We start from the raw sequence: 19,093 nt of genomic DNA on the forward strand, positions 1-19,093 counted from the left end.
GCCGCAGTGATGAAGGTCCTGCAGGGACTGCAACTGACGCTGCAGTCTCCTGAGTTCCCTCCTCCTGGCGCACACACGCTGGCGTCCCCTTGCCTGAAAGAAGCTACGCAGCTTAACCTTCACAAACTCCCACCAGTCACTTACCCTTCCGAAGAATCTCTTTTCCCCCGTCCAGGTGGCATAGGCCTCCCGGAGTTCCCCCATCAGTTCCTCGTTTTCCAGCAGGGTGCTATTCAGCTTCCAGGAACCTGGTCCGCAGGCGAAGCCCTCGCCCAGGTCACCCCGAAAGAGAATAGCCCTGTGGTCAGAGAAAAAGCAGGGGACCATGGAGAACTCACGATGCTTGACTGTTCTTGAAGTGAGCACAAAGTCAATCCTGGAACGCACAGATCCATCGGGTCGGCACCACGAATAGTTCACGGTCCCTTTCCCTATGGATCCCACGGCGTCCTGCAAGGAGGCCTCCGAGATCATCTCCTTGAGCAGCCTAGAAGTAGCATCAAGTTTTGCGTATATGCTGGAGCTGCGCCCATCCTCCTCGATCGGACAGTTAAAATCACCGCTGATCACTACTGTTCTGGTGATGACGAGTTGGGTCCGCAGGGTCTGGAAAAGTTCCAGCCGCGCATTCTTGTCTGGGGGGGCGTACACGTTGATGAGCCTAACTGGCTCTTCCACCCACGAGCCGTCTATAACCAAAAGACGGCCACAGACTAGCTCATGGATAGAGTCAACCGTGAAGCGCCCACCCCTGACCAGAATGGCTACTCCTGCAGACTTGCAATCGCCACCCCCGGACCAGTAGGAGGGACCAAGGGTCCACTTGGAGGACAGATGAGTGTACCTCCTCAAGGGAGGAAGGGCGCAGTCCTGAAGCATGTAGACATCACTCTTCTGACTTGAAAGAAAGGTCAGGACCGCTTGCCTTCTAGATGTATGCTTGATACTCCTCACATTAATGGAAAAGATTGAGATCTCAGCCATAATGAAAAAGGGTATGAGGGTCTAGTTAACAAGGGTCCGAACTTACCTCCCCAGGGGGGGGGTGGCTCTTCCGTTGCGTCTTCTGCCTGTCCTGTGTCCTGGGCTAGGCCCAGCTCCTCAAGGACAGACTCCATCATCTGCTGGCTGATGTGGACGTTGGGGGGGAGGTCATGCTCAGGGTCGACCACGATCTCCTCCCCTTCCTCCTCCTCTCCTGCAGACTCTAGGTCCTCCACTACTTGCTCGGGTCCATCGCTGTCGCGTTGGACCCCGTTGGGCCGTTTGGTGGAGGTGGCGGGTTCCTCAGCTGTTGGGCTCTCTGGCTTACGTTTCCGGCTTCCTCTTGGGCCGCTGGTGGGGGTGGAGGGGGGTGGGAGGGTGGGGAAGTCCTCCAGGGAGGACAGGTTGGGGGGGAGGGGTGGGGAGGGGTGTGCTGGAGGTAGGGGATGGGGCAGGGGCAGGAGGGGCAGGGGCAGGTGGGGCGGGGGTGGACTTACCTTTGGCCTTTCGAGGTTCTTTTGGTTTTTCTGGCAGCTTCCTCCCGGATGGCTTACCCTGGCTTACAGCTCCAGCGTAGGTCCGGGTTCTCTGGGGGCAGTGTCTGAAGACATGCTCTGCCAATCCGCAAAGGTTGCAGGCTTTGGACCTCGGACAGTCCTTGGTCTCGTGGCCTGTCACCCTACAGAACTTGCAAGCAAGTTCTGTACAATCCTTCCCTATGTGTCCCGGCTGCCCACACTTGTTACAGTTGTAGGGTATGCCGGGGTAGAAGAGGATTCCTGCGGAGGATCCCAGGGAGAAGAAAGGCTGCAGGTGCTGGATGTCCCCCGAAGGGTCTTTCCTCAGTTTGCAGAGCACAGACCACTTACCTATCCAGAAGCCGTTGGCATCGAAGATTTGGATCGGGTCCTTCACCACGGTGCAGAACCTCTGGAGGTAGGTGGCTATGTCCTTTCCACTGGTATGGGGGTTCCTCATGGCCACTGAACTTCCGGAAAGGGGATTCAGGGCCACTGGTCTTCACCATCTCCCAGTATCTTCTGCAGACCTGAAACGACACAAAAGTTATAAAGAATATACCTCTTGTGAAGGCCTGCACAGAAAGCGTCTCCGCTTTGCTGAACCCCTGTTCCAGGATCATCTTCTTTCCGAAGATCTCCGGGATCATGTCGGGGACTCTTCCGTCCACCTCCTTCAGCTGCAGCACAACCGTCTGCTTCATCCATGGCTCCAAATCTGGGAGCCTGTCTGCAGGCTGGTCTGGCTTGGCTGGTCCTGGTCGGCTGGTGCCGGCCGGGGTAGGGGCGGGGGCTGAGGCAGCGGCATTCCCGGGCTTGGAGGAAGTGGCTGGAACGGGGTTCTTCTTCTCTTTTCCGGTCTTCTTTTCGCTCTTCCCCATCGCCAAGGATTTGGATGTCGCTTCAGATGTTTCTTAGGCGGCTTCCTTCTGGTTCCTCGACGTCTTCGCTCTTTTTCGTAGCCTTTAAAAAGGCTCTAGCATCTACTGCCCGGAGGTAGTAATGCGGAGTGGGGGAGGAGGGAAGACCGCAATCTCGTTCCCTGTGGGGGCTAAGCCTCTAACCCAATAGCAGCAAGTAGGTGAAGCTGAATTTAATCAACGATCCTACCAGGCCGAGCAGAGGGTACCCCACAAGAACCAATTAGCTTGGATAGATGCAAGTGGTTCTCAACGTCCTAGCTGTGAAGCAGAGACACCCCTAAGGGCTAAAGTCGATACTACACTTGATCTTAGCCAAAAGGCTATTACTACACCTGCCAATGGTCTACCCAATTCCTAGTCCTTGATCTTAGTGCATCCCATAAACCCCAAAAGTACACCCCTACCAACATAGTGGAGGCGAAGGACACACTAGGGAAGTCACATCATGTTTATCTAACTGATGTTAACAATGGCTCGAAAGCTTGGACGGGAACTGAAGGAGTTATGCTACATTGTGTAGTTCGATTTCCTCGTTCAGACCTTTCAGGGCCAAAGTTCCTAGGGAAAATATCCAGAAGGCCTCTCTATTACACAGCATTTGATATTTTTTACCACTATCTAGGTCGCTCGGCATTGCTTCTATGCCGAACACTTTGAGGCCCTCTGTGCTGCTACTGTGGGTTTCTTTGAAATGTTTCGGTATTGAGTAGTTGTCCTTTTCTGTCAGGATACTACTCCTGTGCTCGTTCTTTCTTATCCTCATGACTCTTGACGTCCGTCCAACATAAAGGAGGCCACAAGGGCACAGAAGACCGTAGATGACATACGGGGTACCGCAGTAAAGGGACTGCTTAATCTTGTGGACCCTACCGTCTGTTCCAAAGACTTCTTTCTTTCTGTGGCACATATGCACGCAGTTCCCACAGTTGCTGCTCCCACATCTGTAACTGCCCTTCTGGTCAAAAATTGTACTCCAGGTGCTGCTGAGTCCTCCATTTCTTTGTGTTCTCACCCTACTAGGGGCAATAATGCTCCTAAGGTCCTTCGGTCTCCTAAAGACGAAATTTGGATGCAAAGGAAGGCTTGTCTTTAAGATGGGATCTGATTCAAGGATTCTCCAATTCTTTTTGAGGATTTTTTGTATTATGGGGGCCTTGTTGTTATACCTAGTGCAAAACCGTACTTGTGGTTGTTCATCCACATGTGGTCCGCAGAGGTATCCTCCAGGGTATATGCTGAGGTGATGGGTACCACTGCCATTTGGCATAGTATGTCTTACTATTATATGGTTTATATACATATTTGTCACTATATTTATATATATTTTATATCTACATGGAGTGGGGTGTAGCCTCTGAGTAGGAACACTCTATTGCTGTGTCTAATGGTGAATAACATTGGTATAGGCAGATGAGGTTCAGTATTCACTTTGAGATCCTATTTGTATTTTTATGTATTTTCTACTATGTACAGTATTATTTTATAATCCTTCTTCCTCTAGATTAGTATCATGCTGATATCATGACGACTAATTGTTATGGACTTCCATGTGTTGTTCTTTTAACATTAAGTATATTTTATGTTATATTCCAATCTATGAATTTTATGGATATGGTATGATCTACTGTACCTTGGAAGGATACTTCTGCGGACTTCTGTCATTGATTTAACTATTTTACATTTTGATCAACATTATAGGTTTGAATCCCTTTTCCTCTTCCTTATTTTGGAATCGACATTTATATTACATTATTTTCAATTCTATTTTTATTTTAATTAATTTTTTAATTTATACATTTCTTTCCCCCTCCATTTTTCACCAATGGTTTTTGGCTTAGAGAAAAGTGGGCTGAGCGCTGCTAGTAGCCCCCGCCAGAATGCTGCCTGTCCTGTATAGCCAGATTGCGTCTCTGCCAATGGTAATGGTAGTAGTGGAGCGAGTAGTGGAGAGCGCGCGGCCTTATTGAGATGCGCGCGCACTATTTACCACAGGTATGACGGTCGGAAGCAGTGGGTGGAACGCAAACACACCCACGCTTCCGGACCGTGTTCCTGGCGCACAGTGACCTCTGACGCCTGTGGAGGAGGGGGAAATGACGCCACGATTGGCCGGAAGTTGCGGGTGGAACGCAGGAACGCCCGCACTTCCTGGTCTTTTGAATAGCGTGCGTTCCACACATGGTATGTGGCACTATTATGGCTCCTGGGAGCCGGAGAAGCCCTGCACCATCCACCCCAGTAGATCGGAGGCATGGAGACACAATTAGAGCTGCATGCAGGAGGTGAGGTTTCTTTGTTTTGGCGCACCCAATCCCCCTTCCCCTGCCCTGTTGTATATAGCCTATACTGAGAGTGAAATTGATCTGCTGGCTCAGTGATTTTATATTTATATTTATATTTAATTTTTAATCTTTTTGTACTATTATTATTATTATGATTCTTATAGCAGATAACATAGAGAGATGTTTGCCCTCTATATTTTGGCTACAAATGGGGAATCACACTCAGAGGGATGGGATAGGGAGGGTTAACCCGAATGGGTGGGTGGTGCCTAATATCTGTGGGAGGGGGCGTTGTCACTAATTGGGGTGGGGTAGACACAGGCACATATATACATTTATAGAGAGAGCAATTCGAGAGACCAACCATTGCCCGCTTAGGCTCTGAAGAAAGGGGTGCTCCCCCGAAACACGTAAGCCATCAGCCATTTGCGCTGGTCTGATCCTCTCGGCAACAGGTCCTGGGGTGTCGATCCACAGAAACAGCGCTTTTGCGCCCTTTTGAAAGCTATCTTTATTAGCTCGTTTGTGAGTATAAATTTTTACTGTTTTTATGCTGCATTAAAGTTTATCAGTGGTAATGCACTAGGTTGGTGCGCCCTCTTTCTTTTCTGTTTTTTTTTTAGCTTGAATACCCATTGTTCAAATGAGGGCTGCAAGACGCTAGGCATTACTTCTATAGGTGGCTGCACCACATATCCAGTTCATGGACACCTGAGCGCAGGAGAGGTCTTTTTTTCTTGTGTTTGTGCATGTTATACGCCTGTGCGTGTTATACGCTGATAAATACGGTAAGTCTACTATGCAGGCAATTTCTCTCCTTTAGTAAATCAACACTTTTATGTGTCAATCATGGGTAGGGCGAGACAAAAAAAATGAAACAGACATTGCAGAGCACAATAGATAATCACAGTAGCCATACTAAGTTTTAAGCATTCAGAAAACTGAACAACACCAGTAATGCAATCCTAATGCTTGTTCAGAGTAAATACAGTTTGCCCTATATGATGGCAATCCAGTGCTACAATAGAATACTGTATGGTCATTATGACTTCATCACTACCTGGGCATAAAAACTGATCTAATGTTTTCTTTTTCCAGTAATTGGATCCTGTTCAACTACTGCCAGAAATCTGCAGGAATTAATTTCAATGTAAGTTTTATCTTAAAATAATTTCTCTGTATGAATAAATTCAATTAACTATAAATAGAAATGATAATCAGTAAAATATAATAAATACAAGTTTTAATATTTTGTATTTCCAAGTGTTCAATGTCCATCTGAATGCCAGGTGAATGGAGGAACTGTTTGGGGAACTGATGTCTACACAGATGTAAGCTATTCGTTTTACCATTTTTCTCATATAATACAAAGTCATATATAATGTAGAAAAGTCTAACATTAATCTTGCACTGAATGCCACATGTTTATCTTAGGATTCCTCAATATGCAAAGCAGCTATTCATGCTGGAATTCTGGGTAATAATGCAGGACTGGTGACAGTGGAAAAAACACCTGGACAACAGAGTTACAGTGGATCAGCAAGGAATGGAGTCACAACAAGCAATTATGGATTGTGGCCTGGGTCATTTGTATTCCATGGTTCCTCAAAACCACCAACACCTAAACCAACAGAAGTACCAACCCAAAAACCACCAGGTACTTTCCCATCATGAGCAATAATATTTTGTCTTTAAGAGCTTTTTTTCTTCACCCGGTGCCTAAAAAATGTGCACACACATAAGAAGTGAAACACAAAAAAGTGCAACGGGTACACAAGCCTTCTAAAATCAGAGGGCCTTGCCCTGAATCCCCCGGGGAGTTAGGCTCCAGACGGAGACAAGGGTACTTACACTTGGTCCATCTGGCCGAAACCAGACGGACCCCGTTCTCTGGAGGGCCTGCCGAAACAGACCCATGCAAGTACTAGGTGGAGCTCCCCCGAAGGGAGACCCCATGAGAGAGGGTGAACCAAGCCAAAAGGCCTATTATCCACCCTCTTCCAAGATTTTCAGGGCAGGCCCGAGGACCTGCATCCCTACTCATCACACAGTGCAACAAACCATGTACAAACACAAAAATACAAAAAGTGACAAACATAGCCTAATAAATAAAACAAAGTGGGGAAGGAATAAGTTGAGAGGAGAGTGAAAAGGTGGCCATTGTGTAAAACAATGACCAGGCCCTCCGGCCAGGAATAAAAAATTCCTCTGGTCCTAGCCAGAAGGCCCAGCCCAAGAAGCAGGTGCTAAAAAAAAGTGTGTCATATGGTGCAGTGACCGTGGTGCCTCAAATCAAAGTGACCCTCACTCACAGTGATTTTTTGGCACCACTGGACTGCCACTCCAGGGGCATGTACTCCATAGGCTTTCAGGACCAACCCTGACCAACGACCCAGACCACAGCAGCCCCCCATTCCAGGCAGAAAGGCATGAAGTTCAGGGAGCTTGGTGAGAGCCCTTTACCATCAGGCTCCACCGTCGCTCCCATCACTCCTTTCTAATTACATTCGGGAAATATTAACCGCTCCCCCCCCCATCAAAAGAGGAGCTGGTGTTCTCTCCTGAAAGACTGTCCGTAGCTAGAGCTACCACAATCTAGGCCAGAAGGCCAGGGACCCGACCCTCTGGTCAGACCCAGATGCAGCACCCATCCTCACCAGGAGCACCCTTCCGGACTGCTCAGACTCAACCATCGGCCAGCCCCCAGTATCTGTCGGGCAGCTTGGCATAGTCCCTGCTGAAACCGCCTTTCCAGGCACTATAACACCATTGGATTTGTTGGCCCTCCCCTTTGAGAGTAGCACAGCGCCTCCTCTGGAAACTGATAAGAACAGATACTACACTTGATCTTAGCCCAAAGGCCGAGAAGCGATTTTGTCTTTAAGAGCTTGATAATGTCAAAGTGCTCAAATAGATCATTTATAGTTCTCAGTGCATGCTTTGCTAAGCAGAAGCCCAGAATGTTGAGTTTGGTGTGCTGGAAAAGAGGCACGTCCTGCCATTTCTCCAGATTAGTGTGAAGACAGATTTGGTTACATTCTTTACAGTCCAGCCTGGCTTTCAAAAATAGGTAGTGAATCTTTTTTTGCTGCAGAGAGAAGCGCCTAGGGTTGGCATTAGCATCTTATCAATTTAAAAGCTTTACATTGATTGGTTGCTACTACCAATTCTGGTTGCTTGTCTCTGCAGCAAAACATGGTACTAAATACAGGAACATATATTGTTGTTACTTATTGTTAGGTACTTCAAATTTAAATGCCAACTGCACAACTTTCTAGTTAAATGTACTCTTGACCTTTGCACTCTGTGTGTTACTGACCTGCTTTACTTACCCATAAATCCTGCAATCTTTGCAATACTTACTCCTGACCCCCTGCACTCTTTTCATTACTTAGTTCTGACTCCTGCTTTTTGTGTAATATGCCAGTGCCCTGTGCAATACTTACTCCTGACTTCGAAATTTTTTGCATGTCTTACTGTTGAGCCCTGCACTCTTTCCGCTATTTCCTGCTGACTAGGGAAGAGCCCGATGTTTGAGTCGAACGCAAGTTCAACTCGAACATCGGGTGTTCACCTGTTCGCCATCGGGTGTTCGCCTGTTCACCAGACAGCGAACAATATGCGGTGCGGCAAATTCGAAAGCTGCCAGAACACTGTTAAAGTCTATGGGACACTAACATGAAAAATCAAAAGTGCTCATTTTAAAGGCTTATATGCAAGTTATTGTCATACAAAGTGTTTGGGGACCTCGGTCCTGCCCCAGGGGACATGTATCAATGCAAATTTTTTTTTTAAAAACGTCTATTTTTTCGGGAGCAGTGATTGTTTTAATAAAGTGAAACAATAAAAATGAAATATTCCTTTAAATATTGTGCTTGGGGGGTGTCTATAGTATGCCTGCAAAGTGGCGCATTTTTTCCATGTTTGGGAACAGTACCACAGCAAAATGACATTTCTAAAGGAAAAATTGTAATTGAAAACTGATCACGGCTGTAATGATTTGTCGGGTCTTGGCAATATAGATAAAACTCATTGAAAAAAAGAGCATGGGATCCCCCCCCCCTGTCCATTACCAGGCCCTTTGGGTCTGGTATAAATATTAAGGGGAACTGCGAAGCAAAATTTTTTTAAAAAATGCGTGGGAGTCCCTTTAAAATCCATTCCAGGCCCTTCGGGTCTGATATGGAAATTAAGGGGAAACCTGCGCCAAATTTTTTTTAAAAATGGCCTAGGGGTCCCCCCAAAATCCATACCAGACCCTTATCCAAGCACGCAACCTGGCAGGCCACAGGAAAAGAGGGAGGACAAGAGAGTGCCCCCCCCTCCTGAATCATACCAGGCCACAGGCCCTCAACATGGGGAGGGTGCTTTGGGGTAGCCCCCCAAAGCACCTTGTCCCCATGTCGATGGGGACAAGGGCCTCATCCCCACAGCCCTTGCCCGGTGGTTGTGGGGGTCTGCGGGTAGGGGCTTATCAGAATCTGGAAGCCCCCTTTAACAAGGGGACCCCCAGATCATGCACCCCCCTGTGAAATGGTAACGAGGTACAAGTCCCCCTACCATTTCACAAAAAAAGTGTCAAAATGTTAAAAAGACAAGACACAGCTTGGGACAAATCCTTTATTAAAAAATAAAAATGTCCAACGATGTCCATTCATCTTCTTCTATCACGCCGCCCAACAGACTGTAAAAAGAAAAAAAAATCCATAACCGACCCGCCTCCATGGGAGGCTCCCGCAGGGTCGCCCGTTTATGTAACCGGGTGGCCCTGCCCTCAGTTATATAAGAACTGTCACAATGAAGAAGCGTCACACAGCGGGAGCCTCTCATGAAGGCGGGTCAGTTGTGTTTTTTTTTTCTTTTTTCTTTTTAATAAAGGACTTGTCCCAAGCTGTGTCTTGTCTTTTTTAAAATTTTTACACTTTTTTTGTGAAATGGTAGGGGGACTTGTACCCCGTTACCATTTTCAACACGGGGGGAGGCCGGGATCTGGGTGTCCCCTTGTTAAAGGGGATTCCAGAGGCAGATAAGCCCCCACCCGCAAACCCCCACAACCACTGGGCAAGGGTTGTGGGGATGGGACAAGGTGCTTTGGGGGCCTACCCCAAAGCACCCTCCCCATGTTGAGGGCATGTGGCCTGGTGCGGTTCAGGAGGAGGGCGCTCTCTCGTCCCCCCTCTTTTCCTGTGGCCTGCCAGGTTGTGTGCTCGGATCAGGGTCTGGTATGGACTTTGGGAGGGACCCCTACGCCTTTTTTTTAAAAAAAATTGGCGCAGGGTTCCCCTTAATTTCAATATCAGACCCGAAGGGCCTGGTATGGATTTTAGGGGGACCCCCACGCAATTTTTTTTTTACATTTTGGTTCGGGGTTCTCCTTTATATTCATACCAAATCTAAAAGGCCTGGTAATGGACTGGGGGGATCCCATGCTCTTTTTTTCAATGAGTTTCATCTATATTGCCGAGACCCGACAATTCATTACAGCAACGATCAGTTTTACATGACAATTTTTTCCTTTAGAAATGTCATTTCGCTGTGGTAATGTTCTAAACACGGGAAAAATGTGCCACTTTACAGGCATACTATAGGCACCCCCCAGGCACAATATTTAAAGGAATATTTCATTTTTATTGTTTCACTTTAAGCATTAAAAAAACACTGCTCCCGAAAAAAGGTCTGTTTTTTAAAACAAAATTTGCATTGATACATGTCCCCTGGGGCAGGACCTGGGTCCCCAAACACTTAAAATTAGCACTTTTGATTATTCATGTTCACGTCCCATAGACTTTAACGGTGTTCATGCGTTCTGCCAAATTTTTTGCCTGTTCGCATGTTCTGCTGCGGACCGAATAGGAGGGTGTTCAGCTCATCCCTACTGCTGACTCCTGCACTCTTTGTGCTAATTACACCTGACCCCTGCACTCTGAGGATTACTCACTACTGACTCATAACACTCTGAGCATTACCTACTCCTGACACGGACACTATTTGCCTTATGCACTCCTATACCCTGCACTTTGTGCATTTTGCACTCCTGGCCCTGGCACTCTTTGGATCATGCACTCTAGTCCTAGGGAAGAGTAGGCGCAGGTTTTAATAAAAGATTTTTTGAATGAATCAGTAGTCCTACATTTTATAAGAAGACAGTCAGTAATGCCCATGGCCTGGAGCATCAGAGAGGAATCAGCAGCCAGGTGAAAGAGGAATAAGGTAAGTATTACAGCCGTCTCTTCTAAACTTAACAAGCAATTGATCCTTGCAGTGTGGGGTTGGGCCCGTTGCAAGGGTATTTTGTATATTTGTAGTTCCTTGAGTTCAGCTTACCCCATCGTGGACAGGGAATGAAAAACAGCGTCTTATCTTGCTCATGATTGTATGATTGAAGAAAACACAGCTTCACTTTATTCACTATGCTAGGGCAAGTCAAAAAATTAAACAGACATTGCAGAGCACAATAGATTTTTACAATGTACAGCATCCATACAATAGCTTTGCCCAAATCTCAGTAGCCATATCCACAATTAGGCATTAAACTTAATGACAAAACTCAGCAGCACCAGTAATATAATCCGACTGCTTGTTAGGGGTAACTACAGTTTGTTCATATGAAGGCAATCCAGTGCTACAATAAAATACTGGATGTCATCATGACTTCATCACTACCTGGGCAGGAAACTGATATCATTTTTTCCATTTTTTCCAGTACTTGGAACCTCATCCCCACAACCCTTGCCCAGTTGTTGTGGGGGTCTGCGGGCGGGGGCTTATCAGAACCCGGAAGCCCTCTTTAACACTTTAACAAGGGGACCTCCAGATCCTGCCCCCCCCCCCCCCCGTGTGAAATGGTAAGGAGGTACAAGTCCCCCTACCATTTCACAAAAAAAGTGTCAAAATTTTAAAAAGACAAGACAGCTTGGGACAAGTCCTTTATTAAAAAATAAAAATGTCCCACGATGTCCATTCATCTTCTTCTAGAACTTATAGAGTTTAGGCTCTGCTAAGCAAGAAGACCAAGAATGTGGATATTAGAGAACTGGAGACAATGTATCTGAATCAACACATCCTGCCACTTCTCCAAATTAGTGTGAACACAGATCTGGTTACATTCTTTACAGTCCAGCCTGGCATTCAAAAACAGATGAATCTTTTTTGCTGCAGACACAAGTGCCTAGAGGTGGTAGTAGTAACCAACCAATTTAACCACTTCAATACAGGGCACTTCTACACCTTCCTGCCCAGACCAATTTTCAGCTTTCAGCGCTGTTGCAGTTTGAACGACAGTTGCGCGGTCATCCATCACTGTACCCAAACTAGATTTTTATCATTTTGTTCCCACAAATAGAGCTTTCTTTTGGTGGTATTTGATCACCTCTGCGGTTTTTCTTTTTTGCTAAACAAATAAAAAAAGACTGAAAATTTTGAAATAAATAAAAGTTTTGCTTTTGTTTCTGTTATAAAATTTTGTAAATAAGTAAGTTTTCTCTTTCACTGATGGGCACTGATAAGGCGGCACCGATGAGGTGGCACTGACGGGTACTGACGATGGGCACTGGTAGGCAGCACTGATGGCTGGCACTGATATGCAGCACTGATGGGCATTGATAGGCGGCACTGATGGGCACTCATGGGTGGCACTGGTGGGCACTGATGGGCACTGATAGGCGACACTGATGGGCACTGAACGGCTGCAAAGATGGGTTCTTATAGGTGGCACTGATAGGCAGCACTGCTGGGCACTAATAGGCGGCACTGCTGGGCACTGATGGGCGGCACTGTTAGGCATTGATACGTGGCACTGATGGGCACTGATACAAGCCATCCCTGGTGGCACTGGCAGTGGTAGGCATTGTGAGTGGACACTGATTGGCAGCTGCCTGGGCATTGATTGGCAGCTGCCTGGGCACAGATTGGTATTTCCCTGGGGGTCTAGGGGGGGCATACCTGGTGATCTAGTGTGGATGGCCATCCTGGTGGTCCTGGGCGGGATCCGAGGGGGAGCTGTGCCGATAAACAATCAGCACAGACCCCCCCTGCCAGGAGAGCAGCCGATCGGCTCTCCTCTACTCGCGTCTGTCAGATGCGAGTGAGGAAAAGCCGATCACCGGCTCTTCCTATTTACATCGTGATCAGCCGTGATTGGACACGGCTGATCACGTGGTAAAGAGTCTCCGTCAGAGACTCTTTACCTAGATCGGAGTTGCGGTGTGTCAGAATGACACACCGCAACAACGATCACCGCGATGCGCGCTCCCGGGGGCGCGCAGTGGCTTAATATCCTGAGGACGTCATATGACACCCAGTCAGGTAATTGAAACCACTTTGCCGCCGTCATTCTGCTATAGGGCGGGCGGCAAGTGGTTAAAGCATTTCTATTTTTCGTAATGCAGGTGAAAAAGTCAGGACCAGAATTGCTTACTATGTGGGTCTTCTCTTCACTTTTCTAACCAAAACTGAAAAAACAGAAACACTGTACATTGATTGATTGGTTGCTACTACCAATTATTAGAGCCTATCTCTACAGCAAGAAATTGTAGTCAGAATAGCACAATGTATTGCTGTTAATTATAATTAAGTACCATACATTTACTTATCAAATACAAAACTTTCCAGCTTTACTTAACCTTGGCCTTCGCACTCTTTGCATTACTTATTTCTGACACCTGCACTCTTTACATCATTTATTGCTGACTCCTACACTTTTTCTGTTGCTTACACCTGACTCCTGCACCCTGTGTTACTTACTGCTGACTCTGCATTCTGAGGGTAACTCACAACTGACCCCTGCACCATGAGCATTACTTACTCCTGACAACGGCATTATATGCCTCACGCACTCTTGAACTTTGTGCGTCAGGTACCCCTGGCCCCTGCACTCCTTGTATCACGCACTCTTCGTCCGAGGAAGAGTAGGCTCAGGTTTTATTTAGAAGATTTTTAAATGAACCAATAGTCCTGCATTGTACATGAAGACAGAGAGGCATGACTTGACAGAAATGTCATACATAGAGGCCAGCAAATGTACTTGTACAGAATCAGTCCAAGTTCATTGTAGACTGACTGACTGTTTATTAAAACATGTAGTTCTTATAATGTGGCAAAAACAGATACATGCTAGACATGTGCATTCGTTTTTGTCCGAATGCATTTTTGTCCGAATTTCAGGTATTTTCGTTATCGTTTGTTACGCAGAATCCGAAAAACGAAAGATCCGACATAAACAAATGCTTTATTTTCATTTTCATTGTGACAACAGTTCGATATAGATAGGAGATTCGACATGATGCTGACAATAACAATCTGTGTCCACCGAACCTGTGGTTGAATGTGCCTAACCTTAACTCTATTAGTCCAAGATTATTCTACATAGAGAGAAAAGATTTGACATAGAGAGAAAAGATTGGACATAGAGAGAAAAGATCACTGCTGGAATTGGGTGGGGGAAGTAAAATAAAAATAATGATGATGATGAATGTTATTGGCTGATTGTAACCAAAGAGGAGGGGCAGTAAAATAGCTAGAACTAAGTACACACGTACAGCCAACTTACTTTCACTTACGATTTGCTAGCAGAGAGAGACACACAGACTGAATCATTTCAGAAGACAGTCAATCTTAGATGGTCTGTTTGTCAGAGAACCTGAATTATTTCGCAAATAAGCATAAGCACAGCAGCAGAACAATAGTGAAGCAAGCTACAGTTCAACTTAACTTTTTCATAATAATCTGCTGCTATTGTGTTAGTGTTGTGAACTTGATAGTGATACTAGTGGTGCTAGTGTTGTGATAGCCTCAGAGGCTGCCCGTGTTGTGGGGAGGGGGGATTTATTATTATAGATTCTATATTATAGACAGGGCCGGTGCCAGACTATTTTGCGCCCTAGGCGAGACCAGCTACTTGCTCCCCCCCCCCCTCAAAAAAAAAAAAAAATCAAAATGAATTCAATAATTTTAGCACCAGAACTCCTGGTGGAGGGATGGAGCCAGGGAGAGGGATGGAGCCAGGGAGGGGGTGGAGCCAGGTGGAGGGATGGAGGGATGAGCCAGGTGTTGGGATGGAGGGGTGAGCCAGGTGGAAGGATGGAGCCAGGTGGTGGGATGAGCCAGGTGGAGGGATGAAGCCAGGTGGAGGGATGGAGCCAGGTGGAGGGGTGGAGGGATGAGCCAGGTGGAGGGATGAGCCAGGTGGAGGGATGAGCCAGGTTGAGAGATGAGCCAGGTTGAGAGATGAGCCAGGTGGAGAGATGAGCCAGGTGGAGGGATGGAGCCAGGTGGAGGGATGGAGGGATGGAGCCAGGTGGAGGGATGAGCCAGGTGGAGGGATGGGCCAGGTGGAGGGATGGAGCCAGGTGCAGGGATGAGCCAGGTGGAGGGATGAGCCAGGTGGAGGGATGAACCAGGTGGAGGGATGGAGCCAGTTGGAGGGATGGAGGGATGAGCTGGATGGAGGGATGATCCAGGTGGAGGGATGAGCCAGGTGGAGGGATGGAGCCAGGTGGAGGGATGGAGCCAGATGGAGGGATGAGCCAGGTGGAGCGATGAGCCAGGTGGAGGGATGGAGCCAGGTGGAGGGATGGATCCAGGTGGAGGGTTGAGCCAGGTGGAGGGATGAGCCAGGTGGAGGGATGGAGGGATGGAGCCAGGTGGAGGGATGAGCCAGGTGGAGGGATGGAGCCAGGTGGAGGGATGAGCCAGATGGAGGGATGGAGCCAGGTGGAGGGATGGAGCCAGGTGGAGGGATGAGCCAGGTGGAGGGATGGAGCCAGGTGGAGGGATGAGCCAGGTGGAGGGATGAACCAGGTGGAGGGATGAGCCAGGTGGAGGGATGGAGGGATGAGCCAGGTGGAGGGATGGAGCCGGGTGAACAGGAGGGGGGGTGGAGCCAGGTGGAAAGGAAAGGGGGTGCAGCCAAGTGGAGGGGGTTACACACCAGTGATAAGGTCTGGAAGTCTTCATCCCCAGCGCCCTCTGCCCCCCACCACCTGAAAAGTTCTTACCTTGGGTCGCTGGCACATGTCAGGCAGCGGGCAGCAGTCACAGGAGATGGAGTTTCCTACAGGCTGGGACTCATAGCTCATGCACGGGAAACCTCCTCCAGCTCCTTCCCCATCAGATCAGTTGACCATTCGGTTCCACCCCCGGGCTCTGGCGGCCGGCCGCGGAGAGACTGGGGGAGCAGGGCGGGCTGCTGTAGCAGCTTTGCTTTGGGCTCCTCGCTCCTCCAGGACAAGTGACCCGGTGGCCCAGTGAGTGTCCTACGGCCAGTCTGGACCTGGGTGGATCCATCCCGGTTATCTCTATGCACAATGCCGCCCGCCCTGCTCCTCCAATAGCTACGCATAACTCAAGGTGGGAGGCGGGGCGGGCTGAGAGCTGATACCTATGACTGCTGTACACCGGCCTGGTCGCCCCTGGCTCTGGGAAGGGGGTTGGAGGAATCTTCCTGCACCTTCTCCCCGACCAGTGACCATGCAGCCAGCTAGATGGAGCTGCCTCCCGCACCGCATCAGCCACCATCTGCCAGGGGGGATCCGATCCTCTGGAGGGGACCCAGCGGCTGTGGTTGCGCCCCTAGGTGGCAGTGTGCCCTAGGCGGCTGCCTAGTTCGCCTAGTGGGAGCACCGGCCCTGATTATAGATTGAGATTCTGTATAGATTCTATATACCCTATCTTGTTACCTGTCTGATCAGTGATCACTATCACCAGTCCATTTTCTGTTTGCACTATATACATTCAACATGAACTACGAAGATTCGTCAAAGCAGCAAAACATTCAACAGACACTATAAGCCTTCACAGACAGATTCAACCTTAATTAATTTGGACTTTCGGACGAATGCAATTTTTAACAAAAAACAAAATGAATAAAAATGAATTTCGGGAGTAACTAAATACATTTATTTTTCGTACGAAAACGAAATTCTGAAACAAAATATTTCAGTGTGCACATGTCTAATACATGCAGCATAGCATGGTACAGCTAGATACATGAATTGCAACAGTTGGCGTAATTAATACAGATAACAGATACATACTCCCAAAAGCAGATGTACATTCCACACGGGTGGGAAAACAGTATATTTCACAATAATGTTTATACCTTACCAAGAAAACTGATCTAATGTTTTCTATTTCTTTCCAGTACTAGTATCCTGCTCAACTAATGCCAGAAATCTGCAGGAATCAGTTTCAATGTAAGTTTTCTCTTCAAATAAATTTCTCAGTCTGAATAAATTCAAGTAATAAATAGAAATGATAATCAATATAATATAATTGAATACAAGTTTTAATGTGTTGTATTTCTAAGTGTTCAATGTCCATCTGAGTGCCAGGGGAATGGAGGAACTGTTTGGGGAACTGATTTCTACACAGATGTAAGTTATACTTACAAATAAATAGTACTAAGTCATTACATATATAATGTAAAAAGTCTAACATTAATCTTGCACTGAATGAAATTGTTTATCTTAGGATTCCTCAATATGCAAAGCAGCTATCCATGCTGGAATTCTGGGTAATAATGGAGGACTGGTGACAGTGGAAAAAACACCTGGACAACAGAGTTACAGTGGATCAGCAAGGAATGGAGTCACAACAAACAATTATGGATCTTGGCCTGGGTCATTTGTATTCCATGATTCCTCAAAACCACCAACTCAAAAACCACCAGGTAGTTTCCTATCATGGACCAAACATGACCACAGTAAATAATATTATATGACTCTCAGAGTTAGGTAATGTCAAAGTGTTCAGATAGATCATTTATAGTTCTCAGTGCTTGCTCTGCTAAGCAGAAGCCCAGAATGTTGAGTTTGGTGTGCTGGAGAAGGGGCATCTAAGTCAACACATCCTACCACTTCTCCAGATTAGTGTGAACACAGATCTGGTTACATTCTTTAGTGTCGGTTCTCATAGGTGCGATGCAGGAGCACTGCAAATCCACTGCGGGTTCGCGCATCACACCCAACTCGCATGGCAGTTCACATTGCCATATGCAAATGGCTGGGAGTATCAATACAATGTTAACGACACCCCCATTTCAGTTTGCATATCGCACTGCGAACTAACAGTTCGGACATGAAACGGATCGCATGGGTGCTCACACCCATGCAATCCGATTCTGGTGCAGACCAAAAAAGGGGCCTGTGCGAGTTTGGTCCGAATGCAATGCGAATTTAGCCATACTATCTGTATGGCTGAAATCGCACCACACAGACATCGCATGTGGTTTGCACTGCAGTGCGGTGCGAATCACATGCGATGCGGTGCGAATCACATGTGATCTCGCAGAGCGCACCTATGTAAAGCTACGTGAACAATCCAGCCTGGCTTTCAAAAATAGGTGGTGAATCTTTTTTGCTGCAGAGACAAGCGCCTACAGTTGGCATTAGCATCTAATCAATTAATTGGTTGCTAATACCAATTCTGATTGCTTGTCTCTGCAGCAAAACATGGTAGTAAAAATATAAACATCAATTGCTGATAATTATTATTAGATACTTAAAATTTAAATACCGAGGGGGTTATTTACTAAAGGCAAACCCACTTTGCAATACAAGTGCACTGCAAGTGCTCTTGAACGTGCACTTGGAAGTAAATTTGCTGTAGATCTGAGGGGGACATGCAAGGAAAATAAAAAACAACATTTTAGCTTGCATATGATTAGATGATAAAATCAGCAGAGCTTCCACTCATTTCAGATCTACTCCTTAGATTTAGAGCGACTGCACTTCTAAGTACACTTGCAGTGCACTTTTTAGTGCAAAGTGGATTTGCCTTTCGTAAACAACCCCCCAAATGTACTACTTTCTAGCTATATTTACTCTTGATCTTTGCAATCTGTACATTACGGACCCCTGTACTCTGTGTTGCTTATTTCTGACTCCTGCTCTCTGTGTAACACTTACTCCTTACCCCATACCCTGTGCAATTCTTACTCCTGACTTCTAAACGTTTTGCATGTCTTACTCTTGAGCCCTGCACTCTTTCTGTTATTTCCTGCTGACTCCTGCACTCTTTCTGTAGTTTACACATGACTCAGGAACTCTTTGTAGTAATAACACCTGTCCCCTGCACTCCGAGGGTTACCCACTACTTATTCCTACACTCTGAGTGTTACTCCTGACAAAGACACTATTTGCCTTACCCACTCCTGAGCCCTGCACTGTGCGTTTTGCACTCCTGAGCCCTGCACTCTTTGCACTATGCACTCCAGTCCTAGGGAAGAGTAGGCTCAGGTTTTCATAAAAGATTTTTTAAATGAATAAATTGTCCCACTTTTTACAAGACGACAGTCAGCAATGCCCAAGGCCTGGAGCGTCAAAGAGAAGTTTGGCAGCCAGGTGAAAGAGGAATAAGGTAGCCTCCCTGGCGGTTTTCCCGAGTGTGG

The 19,093-nt window shown here is 47.0% G+C and overlaps 1 protein-coding gene and 1 pseudogene across 1 annotated transcript in view; one reads left to right on the forward strand and one right to left on the reverse strand.

Moving 5' to 3' along the window:
• The window catches only part of LOC141103591 (uncharacterized), a 535,587-nt gene that overhangs the window by 499,197 nt on the left and 17,297 nt on the right, over positions 1 to 19,093 (forward strand). The window lies entirely within an intron of this gene.
• On the reverse strand, positions 7,476 to 7,580 carry LOC141103969 (U2 spliceosomal RNA; annotated as a pseudogene).

The sequence above is a fragment of the Aquarana catesbeiana genome, linkage group LG07 (assembly GCF_042186555.1).
Source record: "Aquarana catesbeiana isolate 2022-GZ linkage group LG07, ASM4218655v1, whole genome shotgun sequence".
Lineage (NCBI taxonomy): Eukaryota > Metazoa > Chordata > Amphibia > Anura > Ranidae > Aquarana > Aquarana catesbeiana.